The following is a 9,030-nucleotide window of genomic DNA, read 5'->3' on the forward strand; positions in this document are numbered from 1 at the left end:
TTAGTGTGAATTGAAAGATAAGTTTCAATAAAATAATGACAAACTGTTAACAGCTTCAATACTTTGCTCTCTGATTTCTAAAGGGGTGCTGTCCTTACTGTGTGAAGCATGTCACAAGGGAGCAATAATTCACTTTTTTGAAAAATTAATTCACAAAAAACGGTACTTTGGGTTTAGGTTAATGTCATCTCATTGGCATCAGCTCACGTGTATGCTGTTTGCAAACAAAAATCTGGTATTTCCACCAGCCAGCCCTACATATTCATCTGAGAATCTTGCTTGTTCCTTCCTCTTGCACATTATCACTGCTGATAAAGATCCTGCAATGTGTGTGCTTTTTGTGGCACATCCATGACCCTACCACTGATTGCACAGGTCGGTCTGTGTAGATGTTAGTGAATAATGTTGCTAACAATAGGTGGGCAGTAGCTGGAATTTAGCATCTGCTCACCTTTTTGGATGGTTCCCTGCTTTTAAAATTACATCAGTATGAAAGTGTGATTTGCTGAGTAATAACTATTCCAATATCATCTACAGTGTGGGCCATGGCCTGAGATTCTTTTACTGCTCTGAAACAAAACAAAACCTTCAATGAAAGATTTGCCAAAGTATAAATAAGTATCAGTGTTGCCCATGTTCTTTTGACTGAAGGAGTAAAGTACATGTATATGGTGATGAAGATAACGATGTCGACCTTATACTTAAGCTGCTGTTCTCATTGTTGAAAAGGGATGATTTCCCTTCTCTGTGCTTCATCTCATTAGTTCTGGGGACCAGGATACTCAACAATAGATAAGAAATCTGGAAGGGTGCACTGTCATCTTAACATTCCTACTGATTTTAAATGTGCTTAAAATCACCACTCAAAGTATAGACCCATCAAAATCCTAGAGCAGTCACAAACAGAAAAGATCTGATCCTAAATTTGGCATTTGTTTAATTGTGACTAGTGAGCAAGAGACCAACCCAAAATTCAGCCAGGAAACTTCTCAGAAATAGGTGAAGAACCAGCTTCTTGCATCAAGTTCCAACCCAATTTCTTGCTTAATCAGGTGGAGAGAGAAAACCTTGGTTTTGAAAATATGAATAATCATTAGTCTGCAACACCTTCCAGTCATCGCCTGTCTGTCTTCTTGGTTACGGTCCTGAAAACCAGGCTGGATGCTGAAACTGGCTGCTTCCAATCCCATCAGCTACCAGCCCCTATGGCTGCAGTCCTCGAGGCCAGGTCTGGAGGGGGAATGGGGCTGGGTGACCTCCAAGGCACAAACCTGTGTGGAGCCTCCCCCCTTGTTAGTTGTTTAGGGAGGTATTTGGAAGCACAGTCCCTCCCTTTGTAGGTGCCGAGGTGGGGTGTGACATCTTCACCCCACTGCCTGCCATCAACCAGGCCTGGGTCTGCCCAAGGCCTCGTTAGGAGAAATGCAGGTAGTTTTACTTGGCTTATAAACTGAAGAGAGTTCCTCAATGTGATCCATCTGAATGGTGTTAATAATCCTTTCTCATCTCTTTAAGTGGCTCAAATTCTGCTCCTAATTAAATTCCCATTAATTAGAACGCCCCAAGCCTCTTGGGTTAGTTGACTTTGATAACAGAACTGAAGTAACTAAAATACACTCAGCATCTCATTGAGGTGAGGTTTGTTTCAAAGTGCATGAGCAGTCAAGCCTCCAGGTATACACCTGATCTTCTAAATGAACCTGATGTTTTGTGGCTTTCAGCAAGCCAGACGGTCTCTGCTTCGTGCACTGTGTTCTCTGAGGGGCTCAGAATAGCTCCCTGTGAAAGCCTGGCTCAGAAAAACCTACAATCTGATAAAATGTATAGATTTATTGTGAGTTTCCAGCCAGGTCAGGGCTGAGTTCTAGACAGGAAATGGTTTTGGTTTTCTGAAATGTTAGATGATTTGGCCAACACAAACCAAACACGAGCTGTCACCAGTTTGCTAAGAAGTCAGATGATGGCACTATCAATGCTGTTTTTGAGACTGATAAAAGACTCTTTTTAATATGCTACTGTTGCACTGTTTTTTCACCTCTGAACTGATTGATTTATGGATGTGAGTCTCTCTAAAATAGGTTGCGAACCAATTCACACAGATATGCTTAATGCTGCTCTGCACTTCCTTTTTTTTTTCTTTTTTTTTTTTTTTCCCTAAAGCAGAAGAGAAATGAGCAGCAATTCTTTGCTACAGATAGAGGATTGAGCTGATAATGTCAGTACTGGCAGGCCAGATAAGTGAGAGGGACAGAACCACCTGCAGAAGCAGCAGCATCTCATGGGGGCAGAGATGCTCTGGGACTCCAGAGATGTCCGTTAGATTCCCTGTCTGACTGTGGTTTTCCCCCACCTGAACTGAAGAAAAAGCTTTTGGTTTTGGTTTCCCCTCTCCCATTTCCCCTTTTGCAGAATGAAAATTAGGGAACTTGGCAGCTGGAAATGTGTTTGACATGAGTGGGAAGAGGGCATTTTGTTTTAAGTGTCTGTGCTGTCTTGCACTTTGCTTTGAGCACTTCTGTTGGGTTTAATTTATTTTTCTTCTCCTAGCATCCTGTGCCATTGCCTTCAGTCAGTGAAGGCCTCTCCCTCTGCTTTGTAATAAAAAGGGGTGGCTAAGGGAGCCACCCCTATGGCCCCCTGCTACCAAAACCTTGCCACATAAACCCACTACACGCTTGAAGAAAAGAAGCTAAACCAAATACACCTCGCTGTTCTGCCTATGCCACAGAAAGGGAAACTGAAGCATGAAGGAAAAGGAAACAGCTCCTGCAATATAATGGGACCACTCAGAGGAGGAAAGGAAACTGCAAAACAGGTGAGGGTGGTCCTGGGCTGCTCTGAGAACCAGGCTCAGTACTTGAGACTGCAAGAAAGGCCTCTAAAGGTGCAAGCAAATCCCTAAAGGCTGCCTGCAGGTCATCCTCATGGCTGTCTGTTTTATTGACAGAAGGTAGTTCTACTTGAGGCACCTTTCCTCAGGCTTATGCTGGTCCTACTGGGATGGTGCTGCGAACCCAAGACAAGTGCTGGAAATCCTCCCATCTGCCACTCACAGCCTCATAGTGAGATGTTTGATAAACCTGTCCAGTGATTGGGAGAGTTTTCTGATGAAGAAAACCACCATGAGCTGCCCCAGCCATCCAGGCCACATAATTTTATCAGAGATTTGGCACAGAAATTCAGTAAAAGTTCTGATTCTACAAATCGCGTTGGAGGGTAAACATCACCAAGCTGGCAGGCGGTACAGGGGCTGTAGAGCCCGGGGAGGATTGGAAGCATTTTTCTGGTGCCGGCTGCTATCAGACTTTGAAATGGCATCTGGAAACGTGATGTAACTGCTAGCAACTTGGCAAAAACAGTGCATAATGCGACAGGAACGACAGCGCTCAAAACCAGGCAGAACTAGTCATAGCGCCCACTATGATGGAAAGGGCTCTCCTAGCCCAAGGGTATCCTGATGTCCATCAGAGGGACATATAAATAGACCTTGAAGAGGGCAAAGACAGCAACTTGGCGGCATTCCCTGGCACCTCCTCAGGCTGATGTAAGCCCACGTGCTGACTGGCTCTGCAGCAGCTGAGGGAATCCCGGTGATGGATGCGTGGCGCTTCTCCAGCACCCTGTCACCGCAGACCGCCCTGCACCGCAGGGAGACGGGGCTGCCCGGCTGGGCTTTCTCCCTGCCTTCATTCCTGCTGCTTTGAGTGGCACCTACAAACCTGCCAGGATCAGACCCTAGAGCCTGGGACAGGTGCCATTATAATTGCATTAACCAAACATCATTAAAAGTCTTTTTTTTTTTTTTCTTTAGCGTTCCTGCAGACAGTTCATTAAAGTAATTACTTACATCAGTCGAACGAAGTCGCTGCAACTGAAGTCCCCAGTGGTGGCCCAGAATGACAGACACTGACAAGCGTGGTCATGCATCAACCCAAATCCTTGTGCTGTCTCTGTTTTTGTCTGTGTGCCCATCCATCCATCAGGCCAGATGCCCCATGGACTCCAGCTGAGGATCTCCCTCATCCCTCTGTCTGTCCACAGGATTTCTGCAACATTTCTGCTGGTGAAACTTAATTCATAAAGCTCTTCTCGTCTGATCCCACAGTCTTTATTACTACACAGACCTTTCCTGGTCTGTTTGAAAGGTTTGCTTTGTTCTGCTATGTTGGCTCATTCACCTTGGAGAAGAAAAACTGCCCACATGGTGACCTTCATCTTCACAGGTAGTAAGTCTTCTCCTGCTGCTTCATTCAAGCAGTTTAGAGGGACAGAGCCTTCTGGGCCAGGCCAGCACTGGTGGCACTGCCCAGGTGGAAAAGTCAAGGCATGAAGGGATCTGCCCAAAGCTCTGCAGGTGGTGGTCTGCCGGAGGGCCAGGAATAGCACCCAGGAGGCAACGTTGGCCTCAGGGGAATGTGGGCAAGGTTAACACGGCAAATGAAAACAATCTCTCTGAAATAAATGTGACCCATAAAACACATAAACATTGACTAGCCATAAACAGCATTTACTATTTACAGCATCAGAGCAGGAGGATATTTGCCAGCCATTTGCAGCTTAAAGGATAAACAGTGGTTCTTTTGATCTTGAGTTGTCAAAAGGACTGTATTTAAAGCCATTCCTTTCTCCAGTCTTTCACCCTTTACATCATTTGTTTTATACTTTATACTGATCCCACTGCTGTAAATATCACTTCTGCAGTACAGTGGTGGTGCAGCAAATAACTTTTCTGATAAAGAAGCAGACTGGGAGGGACTCCTCCAGTCCCCTAACTTGTACAGAAACACTGCAGGGATAAAACATGGGAACTGGAGCTTTGACTAAATGGCAGCTTTTGTAACTATTTCTCTGAGTATTTGAAAAATGGAGGCTATGAATCCATCTCAGAAACACTCACATGGGAACATCAAAGGAAACCTGAAAAAGACAGAAAAATTACTGAGTATTTTGCTAAATGTAGGAGTTTTCTGGTGGCTGGCGGGCAAGAAAGCTGTGTTTACTACAACCACCACGTTTGTTTAGAGTGAAATAAAACTCAACAGTAAACTACTCAGGATTTGGCTGCTTGTCTCTTCCCAAGCACTCTCCTTGCTCTGCTGCCTCCATGGCCAACTGGCGTGACTTAGCCACATTGCCAGATTCCCTCTAGGAAGTATTTACAGCCCAGGGCTACAAACACTGTGCTTTCTTTTTAAGGAAAATCCAACATTTTAAATGCCTTCTGTCTGAACCCTAGCGGAAATTTGGAAATGTCCTGACATCCTGGAGGTCTGATTTCCTTTTTCGCACAGAAAACCACTCCCTTCTGCTAGGTCATTTGCATGGAAGTGACTTATGGACTGATTCATTTTGATTTTGTCATTTCAATTCATTGCAGCGTGACATTTATGCTGCCATATTAAATGTGGTAATGGTGTATTTATTGGAAACATGTAAATATAAAACTAAAATGCCTTTTTAAAAGAAAACAAACAAAAGAAATTGGAAAACTAAAATGCCAAATCAAAACAAAGCGTTTCTGCATTATCAGAACTAAAATGTCATTTTTCTTGGCTTTTTCCATCCAATCTACAATCCTGTGAAATGTTATGCATATAATGATAGAGAAAGCATCTCAATTTATACAGTTTATGCCATCAGACTTTCTTGTTGTACGACAGCAGAAGCCAGCAGCTTTCCCAGCTGATCACTACCTGTATCAGTATGGGTTTGCTTCCTTGTAATACTTTTTCTTAAACTGGGATGTGCTCTTTCCTGCCCCATCCCTAGGCTGGCAAATGTGATGATACAAAGCACGAAGGCACCAAGCAGCAGGGTAGTGTAGGATTGGGGTTTTAGGAAACAGGAAAATGAGTTAGAAAAGCAAGGGAAGATGGGAAGGAGAGCACAGCACAAGGAGCAAACCACAAAGTTTGCAGTGTGCTGGAGCATCATGCAGAGCTTGCAGGTGCTGAAGGAAAGCCTATCTCCTGCTTGGATGCAGAGGCTGATGCTGCCTTTCCTGATCTGTCATGCTGGGGTGGACAAGCTGTGTTTCCTAATTTCCTCCTGCTGTCCCTGACTGCCTCTGGAAAGGCATTGATTTTAATTCAGTCTCATCTGTGCAAGCAGAAGCCTTGGCTATAGCTTGGCTGTGTCACTTGTTACGGCAGTGCAAAGCTCTCTACCCCACTAAGCACTTCCAATTTTATTATTTTCCAGCTGAAGTCTCCCAGCGGTTCAAGCACTGACAGTGAGCTTCATTTCACACTGCCATGTCTCTAAGTGTGTCTCATCTGTGCCGTGACACCCAGGCACTGCAGCCAACTCATCGCAGCCGAGCCTCCCGATGGGCATCAGCGAGCACAGCCTCACACCAGTGGTCATGAGACAACCCCAGCATCTCCAGCCCCTCCGCCCAGACACTGCTGATGGAGCTCAACAGGCCATTCCTATAGAGAGGTCGCATATTGGAGATTTCTCCAAAAATGACATTTGTCACCTCCAGCCTGAGACTAGTCCAGGCAGGGCCATAATCTGAGCACAGAAGAGCAAGGGAACTTGCTGCAAACCCAAGCCAGAAAATCCCTGTGGGTACAGGCTTTGCCTTTCCCTGCCCCCTTCCTTGCCATGACACAAAGCACATACGTGCCTTTCCTCTTCCATCTGCACTCGGATAATAACAAAACGGGACCATGGGGGAAAAAATCTCCCTGGCTACACAGCTTGCCACAAGGCTGAAGCACTTGATTTTGGCAGGAGAAAGTCAGGCCCGGGATTCTCCAGCAGAGGAAGAGAAGTGAGGATCTGGGCTGTACAACAAGTGCTCCTTCAGCCGAGGGACTCGGACATGCAGGAGGTGTGGGGAGAGCGGCGTTTCCTCGCACTGGGACACGAGAAGCCTCCAACAGCAGCTCTGCAGAAGGGCAGGGCCGCTCTGGGGCCGGCGTGAGCCATTAATGGCTCGTCTGTTTACGTTGCAAGCGGGCTCGGGAAGAGCTTTAAATGCATATTTTCCTCTTGAAATATTGAACCCAGTGTTTTCATTTTCGGAGGCCTGGGGAAAAATTATGTTTCATATTTTAAAAATAAACACTGCTTTTACAGAGGTATAAATGCAGACCTATAGTATCCAGCACACCTTTGCCTCTTGCCTTATTTTCAAAGCTTTAATGTTGCTTGTGTGCCCCAACCTCTGCTAGTGAAAATATTCACCTGAAATGTATTTATCTTTCTTTGCTAATTAGCAGCAAAATGACACAGAGAAACTTTATATTTTCCTCAGCAAGAACAGCCATAGAGACTTCATTTATGGAGGGCTCTGAATGATCCCTATTCATGGCAAGCAAGTACTGTCTGCACCAATAGGGCCTTGTATGCATGGCAGAGCAATGGGCAAAACCCCATCACAGAGACAGCTGGAAGCAAAATCTCCAGGATTTTATGTTTTTATTTCACTTTTTTCCCTACTAATTGTAAATGTGTATGTTTATCTGTTTATCTGTTTATCTATCTGTTTTGTATATCTGAGGGACAAATGTGTCTGTGTGCATATGAGCACACAGGTGATATCAGTGTGTAGGATTTATGCCTATTTGCACCCATGCATGTATAAACACATCCACAAAAAGCATGAATGGAAGAGACCTACATGTCTGTATATATGCCACATACAAATGTATATATATGAGCAAACACATGCAATGATGTATGTATTGCATGTATTTTCATATGTATATATATATATATGATATATAAGCATTTATATGTTCAGGTTTTATGCAGGGTCATTTGTATATGCACACTAATAGGTGAAGGTCTGCATGTGTTTTCTATACTAATCCACACTCATATTCTGCAATTTTCACATCCTACACAGTAGCCCTTTTAATCCCAGGGGTTCCTCTGAAGTAGGAACCAAACGAAACAAGATGCCACCAAGCTTGGAAAAGGGAAGGTGGCTCCAGACCTCAGTGACAGAAAGAGGTGAAATGGGAGCAAGAAAAAGTTCAGGTGACGCATTTGTTCCTCCAGGCTAAAAATTTCCAGCCAGCTCCAGAGAGGCTGGAAAGCATGTCCCTGGCTGTGTTTGTGTGTATCTGGGATATCAGTGGGTCAAATCCATGCTGATTTTGCATGAAAACATAGCCATGTTTTAATATTTTAATTAACACTTTTAATGTTGGAAGAGTTAAGAATAGTCTGGCAACTGCACTAAGGGCAGGTCCTTTTTTTTTTTTCCTAATCAAAGAGCCCTTCTCTCCGGGAAGTCTCAGTCTCTGTTGAAGCACTTTTGGAGTAAAGAGAGACTCTGAATAAGGGAAGGGAAACCAGCCTTTGAATTACAGGTAGTTTGCCATGGCACTGCACTAACACAATGCAGATGCAATGGATGAGTGCTCCAAGGGTGCAGCTGAAAGGTGAGCAAAGACTAATCCATCACAGTGGAAGGGCTTTAATCAGCTGACAGCAGTGTAATACTGCAGTTAATAAAAAGAAAATAGATGCACTGCTTTGTGATGGATCCATCATTAAATTCATCTTACTCTAGTACAAAATCTCCCTGCTGTTCTTCCATAAAGAAGACATTGGATTTCTGCTCACTTGCAGCATCATCGGTCTTATTTGTTGATTCAGATTATTGGCTTCTTGTGGCAGGAGCTGTATCTCCCTCGTGTGTACGGACCTGAACGCTCTGCTGTTAAAAATAAATCAAACTTATAATCTGCCTGTCTATCCTGAGTTCCTTGTCTATTTATCTAGTTTAGACTACTGACTTCTTTCTCTCTCTTTCCCCCTGCTCTCCGGCGCAGGAGCACAGCCTCATAGAGAAGTGCCTGTTCCCTGCAGGAAGAAATTTGTTCTCCATCCTGCACTTTTGCCTGTGCCTGCCCAAGCCTAGCTCTTTTCTTCCTCTCCCCCTTCCCTCGACAGGGCTTTAACCCACAAATTAAGGCAGGAAAGTGAAGCCCCCAGTACCGCAGGCTGGTTTCCAGCCCTGCTCTTGGCCAGCATGGGGACTGAGCGATGATTTGTGCATCCCCCTTCCCT

Source organism: Aythya fuligula, chromosome 23 (assembly GCF_009819795.1).
Source record: "Aythya fuligula isolate bAytFul2 chromosome 23, bAytFul2.pri, whole genome shotgun sequence".
In the NCBI taxonomy this organism is placed as follows: domain Eukaryota; kingdom Metazoa; phylum Chordata; class Aves; order Anseriformes; family Anatidae; genus Aythya; species Aythya fuligula.